The sequence below is a fragment of the Elephantulus edwardii genome, unplaced genomic scaffold (assembly GCF_000299155.1).
Source record: "Elephantulus edwardii isolate Elephantulus edwardi_28Jun2011 unplaced genomic scaffold, EleEdw1.0 scaffold00016, whole genome shotgun sequence".
Classification (NCBI taxonomy): domain Eukaryota; kingdom Metazoa; phylum Chordata; class Mammalia; order Macroscelidea; family Macroscelididae; genus Elephantulus; species Elephantulus edwardii.
Window position 1 is genome coordinate 15,556,416 of NW_006399766.1, and position 18,322 is coordinate 15,574,737.

General features: G+C 39.5%; 2 pseudogenes; one reads left to right on the forward strand and one right to left on the reverse strand.

Annotated features, from left to right (window-relative positions):
• Positions 1-2,357: 2,357 nt before the first annotated feature.
• On the reverse strand, positions 2,358-2,888 carry LOC102872352 (annotated as a pseudogene).
• Positions 2,889-10,225: 7,337 nt separating this feature from the next.
• LOC102857063 overlaps positions 10,226-18,322 on the forward strand; it is a 138,489-nt pseudogene continuing 130,392 nt past the window's right edge.

Below are 18,322 nucleotides of genomic sequence, written 5' to 3' on the forward strand. Positions count from 1 at the left end.
AATCCTATGCTTACACAACACTCACACTATTCTAGTCTTAGCTCTCCTGGATCCTGGGCTGACCCAGATGGAGAAAAACTCAGTGAAACATTTGCTTCAAGTCAGCACTACTCTTTCAAGGCAAAAAGCACATCATTGTCTCTCACCCAGTCTTGTATGTATGTATGTATGTATGTATGTATGAATTTCTTTATCTATCTACTTCTTTATTTTTTAAAATCCAGTCTTTTCTTGTAGACCTCAATGGAGATGTCAGTGTACAAAAGACACTTTGCTATTGTTATTAAGTGCCATCAAGTACAACTCGTAGCAAACCTATGAAAAACAGATCTGAACTCTGTCCTATCCTATGCCATCTTCACAATCTCTGACATACTCAAGCCCGTTGCTGCAGTCACTGTGTCAATTCACCTGGTTGAGGATCTTCCTCTCTTTCATCATCCCTCCACATTTCCAAGGACGATGCTCCTTTCCTAGGAATAGCCCCTCTAGTAGCATACCCAAAGTATGTGAAAAATAGCTTCACCACTCTTGTCTCAATGAGCAATCTGGCTGCATGTTCTCCAAGAGAGAAGGTAGTCCATGAGATACTCAGTGCCCTTCTCCAACACCACAGTTCCAAGGTATCAATTCATCTTCTGCCATCCTTATTCATTGTCCACCTCTCAGGACATAGCAAGTAATTGAAAAGACTAGGGTCTGAATCAGGCTCACCTTAGTCCTCGAACTAACATCATTGCTCCTCAGTAATTTGGAGAGGTCCCTAATGACAAACTTTCCCAGTGCAATATGTCTACTTATCTCCTGACTGTTGGTACTAAGTGTATTGATTGTGGATCCAAGTAAGATGAAGTTGACAGTTTCCATCTTCTCTCCATCTATTATAATATCACCTATTGGTCCAGTGGGGAGAATTTTTGTTTTCTTGATGTTGAGATACAATCCATATTGAAAGCCACATGGTTTGATCTTATAGGGTGAGTGTTTCAAGTCCTCCTCACTTTTAGAAAGCAAAGTAACATAGGTTACTGATGAGATTTTCCATCGACTTTTGAAATAGTAGGCCTCTGAAACCCCTATGAACAATAAAGGAACACAGATGTAGATGTATATCTGTGTAAACATGATTTCCTTATTAGTGAAAATGGGTTTTTTGTGGTCTTTTTCCAGTTAAATAAAAAAATGACCTTCTCTATTTGCTTTCTGAGACATTTGAAATGAATTCATTTTCATGCTCAAGTTCTAAAGCATCTAAATTCATCCCTTTGCCCTTTCTCCCACTAAATTAAATTTTTTTATTTTCTAATATCTTTTACTTTTTATTATCCCAATATTAAGGACAATTTAGATTGCCTCTGTCTCTTGTATTTGTAACTTCATTTTTAAAAATGGAGATTTTTTTTTCACATTTTCAAGATAACACAAAAGTGAAGCTTTAATCAAGCCTTTTGAGGCAATAACATATTTTGGGGAATTTAGGTGTCACCACTTCATTCCAAAACACCATTCCATTTCAGAAGCATATTTTTACATTGGACATTGTTGGTAACAGCCACCATGGTTCATTTCCACAATAATGATTGCAGACAAGTAGTATTCCGGGTTTTTTCTGAGGGTTCAGTTTGATGGCCTCAGGCATAATTCTTCAATGTCAGTGATAAAAATTCTAATGAAAGGGCCGAGGTAAACTAGAAAATGTATTATTTTCTAAAGAAGCAATAACAACAAGAGCAAGCTGTTGACTTTTAACAGGTGGTACATATGCATACTCAAGAACAGAAATGAGGCGAGCTCTGGTGGCCTCGTGGCAGGAAACTGCACTGCAATCCCAGAGGTGCACGGCTCAAATCCACCAGATGCTCTGCTGAAGAGGGAGGAACAATCGCCTCCTGTACCAGTCAGATCTGATTTGACGGTACACACATAAAATAAATAAATAAATATTATTTTTTTAAACAAAAAAAGGAGAAAAAAAAGAACAGAAATGATTCAAGATATGTAACTTTGTACATGTTAAAAATATCTGATGTGCCACCAGTACAAAAGAAATGTCTTGAGGCTTGGAAGCACACATATTTTTCTGGGTGTAACTATATTTGTAGTATCCAACTGGGTATTAGTTCCCATGATCTGACAACCATTTAAGAAACTTTTGACTAGAATTTTTGGAAATACGCTTTCCTTCAAATAAGCCAACTCCCATAAAACTACTATTAGTGATGCATAAAACAACTTGAAATTGGGCAAAATCTTTCAGAAATATGTGTATTCTTTAAGAAATTATATTTTCCCTTCATAAATCAGCAGTGTTCCATGCTCAAATAAATCATGAACAGTGACAATCTTAGCACATGTACTCATATGTTCTCTTCATCCAACCTTTTGCTGATACCATCACAGAGTTTTTGCAAGAGGAGTTTAAAATTTCCAAAGGGATTATATTAGACAGCCAAAAATTCACAATCTGAAAAATGATCAAAGACATTATTAACCCGTCCGTGTGACTTTGTGGTCAGGTAGCGCTGAATAAGATTTGGTGAAGCATCACTCGGCATTCATTGAGCAGCCTGGACAATACGTTCTGGTCAAAGGTGTAATTCATCTGATGGAAGCTGACCACGGTCAAAGAGAGCAGATGAACTTACTTCTTAAATTTCTCCATGAGTGCCAGGCCAGTGTGATGATGGTTTTGATGAGGTGTTTTGGTTTTTCTCAGCCTCCCCCTTATTCTGGGTGTATTCTTTTGTCACTCTGTAGAGTTCATCTAACACCTCGCTGCTCATGTTGTCTATTAAGGTGGTAGTGAAGAATTTGGACACCATTTTACCCAAGATCTTCTTCTGGGCCTGAACACCCAAGTTTTTGGAATTAAACATATATGTGACCATCAGAGAAGGGGTACAAGGGGCACCAGAAATTAGAGTGCAGCCTTTTCTGGTAGTGCAAATAACTGAGTCAGTTGATTGCTTTGATGGCTAATGTAAAGGCTTGGAAGTTTGAGTTTACTGAGAAGAGACTTTGAAGAAAGGCCTGGTGATGTACATTTGAACAATCTGTTATTAAAAACCCTATGGAGCAGAGTTTTACTTCCTCACCTATGGACCAGTCAGCATGAGTCCTTAAAAAAGAGAGTCCCAATTAGAAGCACTGACACTATAGCTGTGATAATGACTCAAACATGGCAACAACTGAAAGTATGAGGAGAACTGAGCAGTGTTTTGGTCAGTTGTACATAAAGAAATGGTAAACTGGATCACACTCAATGCCACCTAACAAGAATGTTTGCTTATGAAACCCTGGGTGTTGCAAACAACTAAGCTCTCAGCTACTAATTGAAAGTTTGGCAGCCTAGCGCCATCCAGAAGCATCTCAGAAGAAAGGCTTGGCCATCTATTTCTAAAAGAGCATCATTGTTGAAAATCCTACGGAGCAATTTTATTTTCACATAATAGGGTCACTGTGAATTGGAATCAACTGAACAGTAATTGAGTTTGGTTTTATTTTGGTCTTTTTCTGGCAGTACATAGATACATAGTGGGTGCCAACCAGTGAAGGCCAGTGAGCCATCTTTACCAGGCAGCAGCAGTACTCAGATACATGGCAGGCACCAGTCCAGGAGGGCCAGAGCACCATTTTCACCAGTGAGTACCTAGATGATGGGTAGGTGTGACTGGAGTCTCAGCCATTCTTGTCAAGAGACGTCAGGAGACTCAGCCAGTCTCTGCTGATACAGGGGTACGGCATTTACTTTCCTACATTCATGGTTCTCACATTCCATGTTCCACTCACTAGTGTCTGCTTACAACTGTTCCTCTTCCTTTGTAATTCCATGCTTGAAAGTTCTGCCTAGGTTGTCCTTTTCTGTTCTAAAGTACTCAACAGCAACGGTGTCTCTTTGGAGACGAAGGTGCGCCTGATACAGGCCATGGTCTTTGCAATCACTTGTTATGCATCAGAGAGCTGGACAATGACTAGGGAGGACAGAAGGAGAATTGACGCCTTTGAGCTGTGGTGCTGGAGAAGAGTACTGAATGTACCATGGACTGCCAAGAAAAAAAAACAGATTCATCCTAGAGAGGGTTAAACCAGGCTGCTCCTTGGAGGCAAAGAATCTGGGGCTTCGTCTGACATACTTTGGACATGTTGCCAGGAGAGACAGGTCTTTGGAGAGGGACATCATGCTGAGTAGAGTAGAGGGACAGCGCAGGAGGGGAAGACCCTCTATGAGGTGGATTGATTCAGTGACTGGGGTAATCGGGATGGGTGTGTCAGAGGCAATGCGATTGGCACAGGATAGAGCAGGGTTTTAGGGCTGTTGTACATAGGGTCGCTATGAGTCGCAAACGACTCGAAGGCACATAACAACCACAACAACAGGCATTAGTGAGTTGAGATAGACTGGCATTGGTCACTTTGTATCAGAAACTCACATGATCTACTGTGGTAAGAAAAACTGAGGTAATATGGTTTTGCATTCATAGTAAAAAAAAAAAAAAGACTATTTCAAGATCTATCCTAAAGCACAGAACCAATGTTATGATTGGATGTTATTCATACAAGGAAGACCTGTTAATTCAACTGATTCTAATATATACAGCAACAGCTAAAGCCAAAGAAAAGGAACCTGAGGGATTCTACAAACTTTTGCAGTTTGAAATTCACCAAAGATGCCATCAAGATGCATTAATAGTAACTAGTGACAGAAATGAAAAAGTTGGAAACAAACTAGAAGGATTGGTAGTTGGAAATTGTGAACTTGGGAAGAGAAACGAGGTTGGAGATAGAATAGTTTCATGTTTTACATTAAATGATTTAGCAAATACCTTTTTTAAGAAACACAGAGGATGTCTGTACAAATGGAATTCACATGATGGACTGAATAGGAATTTGATTGACTACATCTATGGAAAGATTACTGGAGAGGCCAATACTAGCAGTCAAAACCAGGCCAGGTACTAACTGTTCAATGGACCACCAATTACTCATGTATAAATTCAAACTGAAGCTGAAGAAAATTAAAGGAAGTCTACAAGAGTCAAAATACAACCTTGACTCTATCTCACCTGATTTTAAAAATCACCTCAAGAACATGTTTGAGGCATTGGATACTAAGAAGTCTTGAAGATCTGATGAATTGTGGGATGACATCAAAGATGTCACTTATGAAGACAACTGGGAGTCATTAAAAAGACAGAGGAGAAAGACCAAAACAGATATCAGAAGAGACTCTGAAAAAATCACACTAGAGTGTCAATAAGTCAAAACAAATGGAAGAGATGCTGAAGTAAAAGAGAGGAGCAAATGCTTTCAAAAGGCAGATCAAGAAGACAAACCAAAGTATAATGGGATGTGCAAAGAGCTGGGGTCAGAGAATGAAAAAGGAAGAACTCATCAGGAATTTCTCGAACTGCAAAATAAATTCAAGCCTCAAGTCACAATACGAGGACAAACTATGGGAAAAATCTTGAATGATCCTGGAGGTTTCAGAAGAAGGTGAAGGAAATACAGGAAGTCACTGTACAAAAATAATTCGTCGACCTTGAAATATTTTAGGAAGTACCACATGATGAAAGCCAATTGTGATAAAGGAAGAAGTTGAAGTTGCATTGAAGAAACTGGCAAAAAATAAGACCCTCCAATCGATGGAATACCAATTGGCATGTTCCAAATAACAGATGCATCCCTGGAAGTTCTCATCAGTGCTTGAAAGAAAGCTACCTGACCAACTGACTGGAAGAGATCCTTATTTGTTCCCATTCCCAAAAAAAGGTGATCCAAACGGATGTAAAAAGTATCAAATATCAATAGTATCACAGGCAAGCAAAATGCTGTTAAAGATCATCCAAAAATGGTTAGAACAGTACATTGACAGAGAACTACTAAAAGTTTAAGCAGATTTAAGAGAGACCCTGGCACAGGGGATATCATTGTTGATGTCAGATGGATCTTGACTAAAAGCAGAAATATCAGAAGAATGTCGATTCATGTTTTATTGACTATACAAAGGCATTTGACTGTGCAGATCATAACAAATTATGGCTAACATAGGAAATAATGGGAATTATAGAACATTTAACTATGCTTATACAAAATCTATATGCAGAATAGATCATCCAGGAGGCTGGGATCTATGAGGAGAAATGTTGCATCAACAACTTATATTAAGCATATGACACAAGCCTGTTGCTTAAATTGAGGAGGACCTGAATTGCTTGCTGCAGAAGGTCAAGGACTGCTGCCTTCAATACGGACTGAAGCTCAACATAAAGAAAACAAAGATTCTCACCACTGAGCCATTTGGCAGCATCAGAATGGGTGGTGAAGAGATTGAGACAGTTAACAGTTTTAGTTTACTTGGCTCCACAAGTCAACACTCTTGGTACCAGCTGCTGGGAAATCAAAAGACGAACTGCATTGGGAAAGTCTGCTGTCTGAGACCTCTCTGGAGTACTGAAGAGCAACAATATCATTCTGGAGACTAAGGTGCACCTGACCCAGGCCATAGTCTTTGCAACTACTTGCTATGCATCAGAAAGCTGGACAATGACTAGGGATGATAGAATTGATGCCTTTGAGTTGTGATGCTGGAGAAGAGTGTTGAATATACCATGAACTGCTAGGAGAACAAACAGGTTAATCCTAGAGAAACCACGTTGCTCCTTGGATGCATGGATTCTGAAGCTCCGTATGACATACTTTGGGCATGTTGCAAGGAGGGACCAGTCCTTGAAGAGGGACATCATGCTTGGGAAGGTGGAAGAACAATGCAAGAGAAGAAGACCCTTGATGAGATGGCTCGACTCAGTGACTGAGGAAATGAGTGAATGTGTGTCAGAAACAGTAAGGTTGGCACAGGATGGAGCAGGGTTCAGAGCTGTTGTACATAGTGTTGCTATGAGTCACAAGCAACTCAATGGCACATAACAACAACAACACACAAAATCTATACCTCGACTAAGAAGCTGTTGTCCAAACAAAGCAAAGAAACACTGCATGGTTTAAAATCAGGAAAGGTGTGTATCAGGGCTATATCCTCTTCTCCATACTTACTCCATCTGTGTGCTGAGCAAATCACTAGGGAAGCTGGACTTTATGCAGAAGAGGGTGGCATACACATTAGAGGAAGGCTTATCAACAACCTATGTTATGCAGATGACACCACAACCTTGCTTGCATAAAGTGATAAGGACCTGAAGCACTTGCTGCAGAAGATCAAGGACTGCAACCTTCAATATAGATTATATCTCAACATCAGGAAAACAAAAATCCTCCGAATCTTATCATAGGCAGCATCATGATAGATGGAAATGTCCAACAATTATCTTGCTTGGATACACAGTCAACATCCTTGGTACCAGCAGTCAGGACATTAGGAGACATATATTATTGAGAAAGTCAGGGACCCCTCTAAATTCTTGAAGTGCAATAATGTGAGTTTAAAGACTAAGGTGTGCCTGATTCAAGCCAGTCTTTCCAATCATCAGCTATGCATCTGAGAACTAGATAGTTACTAAGGATGACACTTGATGTCTTTGAACTGTGATACTGGATAAGAGTACTGAATATCCCCTGGATTGTCAAAAGGATAAACAGGTATGTCTTCAAGAAAGTGTAACTAGATGTTCCTTAGAGGCAATGCTTTCATCTCACATATTTTGGGCATGCAGTTAGGAGAGGCTATTCCTTAGAAAGAGATTTCATGCTTGTAAAGGTAGAAGGTCTGTGACGGAGAGGAAGACCCTCAATGAGGTGAACTGATATGGTGTCTTTGGCAATGAACTCAAATGTGTTGAGGATGATAAGAATGGCACAGGATAGGGTGGAGTTCATAGCATCACTATGAAGCATATTTGACCCACCAGCACTTTACAACAACAGCTGGCCTGAAGAAATTGCACTAGTATGCTGTGGAAACACAGATCACTAGAGTATTCATTTGCCAGAACTCTTCTTCAGATCAACACAATGACTTTGTCTTTGGGTGATATGCTTTCTGTGAAAATTTGGATTTAAAAAATAATTTCTCTTCCTCTGTGGTGATATAGTTTGCTTTAAGGTATTTACAGCATCGTATTCTCTTGATGTAAGGGTTAAAGTATTTAAATGCTAACTCAGAGATCAGTGGTTTGATTTTGCCAGGGTTTTCTCCAGTGAAGTTGCTGGGTGAGTTAGAACTTCTGACCTTTAACTATAACCCTTAATCATTACACATTCAGGGCTTCCTCTCTCCTTTTCATGGCTATCAAGTCAGAACAGATTCATAGTTAACACTCCAACAGGTTTTCAGATGCTATAACCTTCATGGGAGGAGATTGCCCATTTTTCTTCCATAGAACCACTGGTGGATTCAAACTGCCTACTTTTGGGTTGGCAGCAGAATTATTTACTCTTGAGGCCACCAGAGCAACCTACAGAACCACAGGTTCTTTCTAATAAGATGATGCAAGTCTACAGGCAGTGGCCAATTTTCACTTGTCAAAACAGTCTGACTGTTTTGTGCATCTAAAAATATCTTCATATCTGCAGTTAAGGTCTCATATCCAGATTATTACCTGCTGTATCTAAGATCAAGTCACATTTTTTCAGGCTAGTAAGGTTATTCATTTGCAGATCATCAAGTTTTCAGAGCAAAAGATCCAGTAAAGTGTATCTTCGACAAATCTTTAAATTGTTCTTTAAGACCTTGATATGAATACTTGGACCATTCACGTACTTTTAAAAAGCCAGTTCTCCAGTGGATGTAAGAGCTACAATGCCAATTCCAATTCTTATTTTATTCAAGATGAATGAAAAACTCAAACTGACTTCCAGTGATTTGATTCAAAGTGAAAGGGACCCTTCGTAAGGTTACCAAGGCTGTAAAACTTAATGAGAGGCGACTGTGCATCTTTTTCCTGATTAGACACTAGTAGATTCAAATCAGCAGACACACTAAACCTTTTGCTTAATGTCTCTACGTGCAGCACATTATACGACACCATACCATACCATACCATACCATACCATACCATACCATACCATACCATACCATACCACCAGACGAATTGCTGCATTGGGAAATTTTGCTGTCAGGGAACTCTCTAGAGTACTGAAGAGCAATAGTGTCAGTCTGGAGACTAAGATGTACCTGATCTGGGCCATGGTCTTTGCAATTACTTGTTATGCATCAGAAAGCTGGACAATGACTAAGGATGACAGAATTGATGCCATTGAGTTGTGGTGTTGGAGAAGAGTCTTGAACATGACATAGATGGCCAAGAAAACAAATAAGTCTCTCTTGGAGAGGATGAAACCAAGTTTCTCCTTGGGGGCTAGGATATTGAAACTCTTTCACATACTTTGGGCATGTGGCTGGGAGGGGCTGGTCCGTGGAGAAGGACATCATGCTCGGAAGGATGGAGGGACAGCACAGGAGAGGAATACCTAGGATCAGATGCATTGATTCAGTGGCTGAGAAGTGGGATTGAGTCTGTTGGAGACAATGAGATTGGCTCAGGATAGGGCAGGGCTCAGAGCTGCTGTACACTGGGTCGCTATGAAGAGCAGGAAACTCGATGGCACATAAGAACAACAACAACATACCACCAAAGCTTCTTCAAAACTAATGAATCGATGTATTAATGATGACAATGTCTTCTCTATCCAGTATATCCTAAATGATTTATTCATTGAAGAACTACTGCCTGTATCAATGATGGATGGAGCTGATGTTGGCTTTTGAAAAAATGACTTTTTATGTCCATTCATTCCAGATAACGTTTAAAGGCATTGCTAAGAGTGTTGTCTCTGCTTTAAAACTTATTTCAGCTTACTTCAGCCTATCTTCCTTGTCAGAGCTGTAGGTCCCAGCATTATATCTCGAGCTAATTGAGAATTGAAGACAACATAATATCCAGTAATAAAGTTGTTAAATATGGCAGGATCCACCTGATACAGCAATTATATCTTGGTCCCACAGCTTTTCTAAACCTAGCTTGATCTTATGGCAGTTCTTTGTCAAGGTGTGGCAAAGTCAAGCTCTCATTTGCCCAGAATGGACAAAGAAACTGGATAGTGCAGGATCTTGAAAGGACATCAAAGAGCTGCCCTTCTGAGGACATCACCTCAGAATCTGTTGGCTACAAAGTGTCCTCTGATTTTTGAGTTCTGCTTTGCCTGCTTTAGTGCTTGGACTGTCTGTGAATAAAAACCCAGAGGAAGACAGCTAGTGGTTGAACTATTGAAAATGCAGCAACTGGAGTGAATGACCTTTGAAGATGTAGCTGTAGACTTCTCTGAGGAAGAGTGGGCCCTGCTAGGTAAAGCCCAAAGCTGTCCAAAGATAGAGAATTGGAGAATATCAATTCTTTGGCCTTCATGAATTGGGGATCATCTTTGCAAATTGGACGTAATTTACCAGCTAGAGCAAGGGGGAAAACTGTGGAGAGGAGAAGTAGAATTTCAAGTCAGGAAAAGTGTACTTAAGAAAGAAGCTATGATATCCTGCAAAAACGACATACCCACCATGATGGTAGTGAAAATCTCCTACTGAAGAGAATCCCTTTGAATGTAATGATATGGAAGAAGATTTTTACCAACATCACCACATCGACTCAGTGTGTTAAGTCACACAGGAGAGAAAAAAGAAATTGGCAAAGATTTTAGAAAATCCCTTAATGACCAGTCAGTTTTTAAATTACTGTCCGCTTTTATCACACAAGAAATAATCCATGACTGTAGAAAAGCCTTTATTCAAAGCTCTGGCCTTATACAGCACATTAGAACTGACACAGGAGAGAAATATCATGATTGCTGTTTGTGTGAGAAAATCTTCAGTATAAGATCTAACCTTAAAAAACATGAAAGGATTCACAGTATGTAAAAGCCACATGTTTGTCAGCTGTATAAGTAACCATTCAGTCAGTGCTATGAACTTAGAAGCTATGAGAAGATATACACTGGAGAGAAGCCATGTGAATATAGTATATGTTGGAAAGCTTTTATTCAAAGGTCTTGCCTCACACAGCACCTGAGAACTCACACAGCAGAGAAGCTGTATGATTGTCATTTATGTGGGAAAACCTTCAGTACAAAGACTAATCTTCAGAAACATGAGTGGATCCGTACTGGCATGAAGCCATATATTTGTGAACTCTGTGGGAAAGACTTTAGTCAGACTAATGAGCTTAGCAGTCATGAGAAAATGCACACTGAGGAGAAAACTATGAATTTAGTGTATGTGGGAAGGTCTTTATTCCGATATCTTGCCTCATGCAACACAACAGAATGCACACTGGAGAGAAACCATATGAGTGCCATCTCTGTGGGAAAACCTTCATGAATTGTTTTAACTTGAGACAGCATGAGAGAAATCATACTGGAGAGAACCTTATGGATGTTAGCTGTGTGGGGAAGCTTTCAGTTAGTGTTCTGGAGAGAAGCCGTTTCAGTGTAATGTGTGTGGGAAAAAAACTTCAGTAGAAGTTGTAACATGAGACTCCATGAGAGAATTCACACTGGTGAGAAAACATACTAATGCTATGTATATGGGAAAGCCATCAGCAGGAGTTCCAATCTGAAGCTACATGAGAATTCACACTTGAAAGTAAATGTGTGTGTCAACTATGAGTAGCATTTAGATAGTGTTTGTATCTTAGCAATTTTGTGGAAACATGATAAATAAGCATATGAATATGAAGCACACATGTGGGAGAGCCTTCATAATTTTTTCTAACCTTGGGGGGAAGCAATCAAACTATTTTGTAATAATTGTTAAAGAGATTTCTGCCTTAATTGTTACATTCAGGCACCCTAGGAGAATCACACATTTAATGAACAGTATGTATGTAATTAACGTGTAAGAAAAAAACGCCACACCATATTACCATCTAGTCAGAATTAACTCCTAGCTGTGAAAAGTGTTCAGTAATCCTTATTTATTCAGCCTCAGAAAAATGATCCTGATTAAATCAATGTGCATGCCACCTGTTTTTCAGAACCTTCAGTCAGTGTTGATACTATGTGCAATAGTGTTGGAATCCACTCCTAACAGACCCCTCCAGTGGGGGTTTTCAGATGCTTTCAATGGCACAGGGGAAACTATACATCTTCCTCTTGTGGAACAGCTAGTGGATTTCAGTTTTGTCTCCTAAAGTAGATAATGTTGAAATCTTAATTTCTGTACTTGCAAACGTGCCTTTTTTTTCATTTGAAAATTAAATTTTCCCTTTTTTGGTCACTTAAGAAGTTACACCTGTGTAAGTTATTCATAGGGTTTTTGAGAGCCCATTGGATGGCTGGTCCTGCACCTTAGTCTCTCTTAGTCTGCATGCTCCACTGACATCTGTTCACAACAGAGCAAATGGACAAAGTAGAGACTGTGCCATAATCACTTCTAAGTGATATAAAGTTCAATTAAGGAAAACAGATGCCATGCAAAGAGAATGTGCAAACCATAGAACACTGCCGCAAAACACTAGAAGCTGGAAGAGACAAGGAAAACTTTTTGAAACACAGCATAATTTTTCTAAAGCTCTAAATATGGAGTTCTGGCCCCAATGGTTATATAAAAAATGTTTTTCTATGTAAAGACACTCATTTTATGATACTTTGTTGCAATATTTTTAAGAAACCAAAATGCTACTAAAACAGGAAGGAAGAGTTACAAGTTTTTACTAGGAGGTCAACATCTTTACAGGGATACCAGGTAATTGATGATGATATTTTCAATGAAAAATCAGGAGAAGTGGCTTAAAACACTTGAGGATGTATGCTGTAAAGAACACTGTCAGAGCTCAAATAGAAGTTTCGGTGATTTCTCCATCCTTAGTGTTAATGTTTTCACAGTAGGAAAAAAACAAACCCCTCCCAAAAAGGTTCACAAGAAAAGAAAATAACTTTGTGTAGATTTCATATCAGAAAACTTTCCGACAAAAAAACGCAAAATAATGTTTTAGGGGAAAAAATTAGCAAAGGACTCGACTTCCAAAAGGCCTATGGTTATTGCATATGTCTTGTGTAACATTGAGGTTAAGAAGTTAATTTGGCATATCTGCAGCAGAATTTCCTAAGAGGTACTAAGAAAGGGTATTAATATTAGTACTTGATTCATTTAACTAGTAGTGGTTCTTGTTGAAAAATTGATAGTTTAAGTTCCAACAAAAATAGATTTGTAGTAACCGAAATGAATCTATTGTTAACAAAAAAAAAACACCCCCAAAAAGGCATTGTCAAATTTATGGGCAGAATTGGTGAAGAAACGTTTCAGTCATTCAATACACATTCACTTATCAATGACTAGCTATGTATCAGCTCATTTCCATAGCACCTAACAACAACATGTACCAAGCACTGTGCTCAATACTACCAATACAATAGGTAAAAAAAAGTAAAATAGATAAAAATTATAAAAGACAAACTTATTCCTTGGCTTTGTGGAATTTTTGCTTTTGTGGTGTGATGCTGTTGTGATGTTGTGTGCTCACAGAGTCAATATGGACTGATAACCTCATGTGAGAGAGTAAGGATCAAATTGTCAGGACTGTTTTCTTTAGGAACTGCTGGTGGGTGCAAAACATCAGCAATTCAATTAGCAGCAAATGTTGACCAATTCTCTACCAGTTTTCCATAATGATGTGATAACAACAAAAAATACCCCCAAAAAGTCCTTCCCCTTAGGTCTATTCTGACTCTATATGGCAAAGTAGAAATGACTCACATCAGACTATCATATCTTTCTCCCATGCAGCTTCTGGCGATTTCAACCAACCAACTTTTCAATGAGCAGTGTGCACTCACTGGGCCACCAGGGCTCCTTAGTGGTGTGGTAGAGATTCTTAAAAACGTAAATAAATAAATAAAGCCATTTAAAAATAAAATAAGTATTTTGAATGAAGAAAATGGACTTGGCGAAGAGTAGGGTGGAGTGTTAAGATCTCTCTGAAAAGGGAATAATTAAGTTGATAATTTGAAACATGAAGCCAATCCTCACACTTCCTAGCATGCTAGAGCCCATTGCAGCATCCACCATGTCAATCCATCTGGTTGAGGGTCTTCCTCTCCTTTGCTGACCCTCCACACTTCCTAGCATCATGTCCTTCTCCAAGGAATAGCCGCTCCTAGCAACATGACCAAAGTATGTGAGGCCAAACCTCGTCATTCCTGCCTCCAAAGAGCACTCTAGCTGTGCCCTCTCCAAGACATAGCTGTTTGTTCTCTTGGCCATCCATGGGATGTTCAGTGCCCTTCTCCAACACCACAACTCTTGTGTCATTCTTATTCATTTTCCTGCTCCCAGATGCACAGCAAGTGATCCAAAAAACCATCGCCTGAATCAGAAGCACCTTAGTCTTCAAACTGATATCATTAGCCCTCAATATTTTGGAGAGGTCCCTAACTGCGAATTTTCCCAGTGCAATGTGTCTCCTTATTTCCTGGCTGATGGTCACCAAGAGTATCCAAGTAAGATCTATCAAGAAATGGTATCTACTCTTGCCTTCTTTGTATTTAGGCCAGATTTGTGATTTTTTTTCTCTGGCCAAGAGAACATGTTAGAAGTGATGATGTGCCAATTCATAACCTAGATCTCATTAAACTTTGTGCTAAGCCTTCTTCCATTGAAATACTGCCCATTTGGAATACGAACCCAGACCAGATGAATCTCTTTGTAGATGAAAGATGGTAGAAGAGAGGCAGGCCTTTTCAGCAGAGGGTAATCCTGATAGACCGGCCATCCCCCAGTTGATCTGGTGAGGAAGTTCAGTCAAACTCAGTAGAACCCCTAGCTGAGCCCAGTCCAAATGACTGATGCTGGGAATTTTGAGCTAATCATTTTTAAAAATTAAAGTTAAAATATATGCAACAAAACATACAGCATTTTGATTTCTACACGCACAATTCTATGACACTGACTATTCAAGTTCTATAAAATTATCAGAAAGATTCTATCACTATCAATAGAAACTCAATATACCTTCTAAGCAAAAACTCTCTCTCTTCCCCTCTCCCTCTCATCTATGGCAAGCACTAAGCTGTGTTTGCTCTCCATGTAGTTGTTTATTTAATATATGTGAGCTTATGCAGTACTTATCTTTTTGCAACAGATGTTGCCCAACATGATATTTTCAAGGTTCGTCCATGTGGTGAGCATGCATCTGAATTCCATTTTCCTTGGTGCCTGAATAGTATTTGAGCTAAATGACTAAGCTACAAATCTTAGGCTCATTTTCTACACAGCAAAAGGTAACCAAAATGCCCTTTAATTAAATCAAGAACTTTACCAAAGTAATAGCTTTCATTTACCCTGATCCAAACCTCAAAACCAACCAACACCACCTCTCTGTGCCTTTAGAAAGGATCTCAGTCAGTGAAGTACATAATATGTTGGGCTACTAACCTAAAGGTTGGCAGTTTGAATCCAGCTGCGCTCAGTTACAAAGAGGGGCAATCTCCTCCCATAAAGATTTACTGCCTCAGAAACATGATGGAGAGCCACTATGAGTTGGATTAGTTTTGGTTTGTGCCTTCAGAATCATTGAATGGTTTTTTAATGGACTTTTTAAGAACACCAAGTATTCATCTCTTGTAAACTTTGCTTCTTTGAGGACTGTCTGGCAAAAATACTCAGCCAATCTCATCTTGAAAGGCTTGTTTAGAACCAACTGAAGCAGAGTGGCAGCACTACAAGGCTCGTGTAGTCACAGGAGAATAAGAGTTCAGAAAAGAGCCCTATTACAATAAGACATTGCTCAAGGACACTCAAATTTTGAAGAAATTGCAGAGATATAGATACTTCTAGGGATCAACCAATTTTGTAAGAAAAATCACAGAGAACAAGTTTAATTTCAGAATTCAGGCTATTGGAAGAAAAGGCTGGGGAAACCACAGAGTTTAGGAAGACCAAAGGCATCACTGAATCTGTGACTTTCAACAGTGTAAGTATCAACTTGGTCATCGAGGCCAAGTTCATAAATAGACTTAGTAACTCCATTTGGTAGCACTTGATACATAAGAGCAGATGGTAATTGCTGTTAAGTTGATCAAAATCAGGGTGGCCCCATGTGAGTGCAAAGCAGATCTGACCTTTCAGAAACAGATAGCCAGGCCTGTCTTCCTAAGCCTCTGGTTTGAGAGCTCAGGAAATTGTGACATACCACAATTCTTCTGGATGAAGCCAGTCAACCAGTATAGATGAAACTCATGAAGCAGGACTCAACGAATCTGAGGTCACATGTGTCATGTCTTTCACATTCTCAGGCCACAGACACCATATGTAGGTGCACACCATGATTCGAAGGCAATAAGTTTCAGACTTTTTAAAGACTTGCCCAAGGAGTTCTGATGGTGTAATGGTTAAGTGCTAAGCTACTAACAAGACTATCAGCAGTATGAACAAACCCACAAGCTGCTCTGTGATAGAAAGGACCTGGCTATCTGCGTCTAAAGATTGTTGTTGTTAAGTGCCATCAAGTCGTAGGCAACTTATAGCGACCCTATGAAGGAAAGTCCTCAACACTTGTGTGACTTTCATCCTCTCTCCAGGTTCATATAGGGTTTCTGGAGGCAAGTTATTTACAGAAGTGGATGCCATTCCTGCTTCCAAGCTTGTTTTAATCAGGGAGCTCCACCAAACTTTGTCTGCCATGGGTAACCATTACTCTATGGGACAATTCCACTCTGTCATGTAGCATCCTATGCGCCGTTACCCACTGTCTAACTTTCAGAGGCATAGGAAGCAGTTGAAAACACAATGGTTTGGATCAGGCACACCTTAGTCTTTAAGCTAAAAGCTAAAAGCTTAGTCTTTAAGCTAAAAGCTAAAAGCTAAAAGTCTTTAGCACTTTGGAGAAGTCTCTGTCAGCAGATGTGCCAATGCAACAGGTCATGAACTAATAGTGACCGTATATGGCGAAGCAGAACTGCAACACAGGATTCCCAAGGCTGAATCTTTGCAGGAGCAAATCGTCAGGTCTTTTCTACCGTGGAGTGGCTGAAGGGTTTGAAGCACTGGATTTTCACTTAGCGGTGGAGTACTTATCCACTGTGCCACCAACCAGGACTGTTTACAGACTCTCAAATGTACGAGAAGGAAAAGAATGGTTGCAATCAATGAAAAGTTAATGCGGTGTTTTCAGAGGAGAAAGGAAACCGCATATAATATTATACAATTACAGATTCTGTAATTAGATTTGCATAATCCCAATGAGGCACAGCTACAAATTAATATCAGCTCATTTATTATATCAATAAATTAAAGGAAACCAATTAAGTTCTTTTCTATGTTTATTGTATTTTTTAAAAAGTAAAAAGTCTCATTTACTTCTTGTTGTTCTTAGGTTCCATTGAACCTCTTTTTAACTTCTAGGGACCCCACGTGACAGAGGAAAACATCCCCATAAGGTTTCCTAGGTTGTAATCTTTACAGACGCAAATTGCCAATTTTCTCCATTGGTTGGGTTTGAACCAACAACTTTTTGATTAGCAGCTAAGCATTTAACTCTTGCACAACCAGAGTTCCTTAGTCAATTCCTAACCCTTGGCCTTGCTCTTTCCATGGCCACCAAGGACCTCTTTGCTTCTAAACCGAATCTCATTTAAACCCATCTCATGTGACCCTTCTGCAGAGCTCTCTCTACTATCCCTTCACTCAGTTTTTCTGACTGCACATTTTTCCTCACCCTCATCAGGAATTTCCTTGGTTTCTCTGATGATTTCTCTTCCTCTGCCTACTTCTCAAATGGCAATGTTCCAGGATGCTGTGTTTACTCCCGCATCTTGCCCCTCCGCCTAGTGCCCTGAACCCTCCCAGGTCTTCTGGTTCCACTGCCATCTGGTTCATTCATAACCTATTGATTTGTCTGTATTTCTCAACAAAGTGTTCACACATAGCAATGGCTGTGAGCATGGCAACATTTCCTTCTCTTATATACAGAGTCACAATGAACCAGGGGCAGTTTTGTCGCTGTAACAACAAAAGCACTTCTCACTAGGCTGTGAGCTCCTTAAGGGAAGGGACCTATATCTTAATTCTTTTTGTATCCAGAAACTTGTCCAAAATCCTGTTCAAGAAATGATTTCTAGCTGAATTAATATCATCATCAGGTTAAATGCAATCAAAAGTGAAGGGTTAATTTCTTCTCTATATATATCTTGGGGTGGCCAATCCTTCTTCCTGGTCTGTCTTAATCTGAATGTTCAGATTTAGAGGAGTATCTGACAGACAGCAATTTGTGAAGCAGTGAAAGATAAATCCCTTATTGTGGAGTTAGGCATTAGTTACAGTGTTGACCCCACCCTTAGCCCAGAGCCTTGACCCACTTACTTCCCAGCTCCACCCTCCACCAGG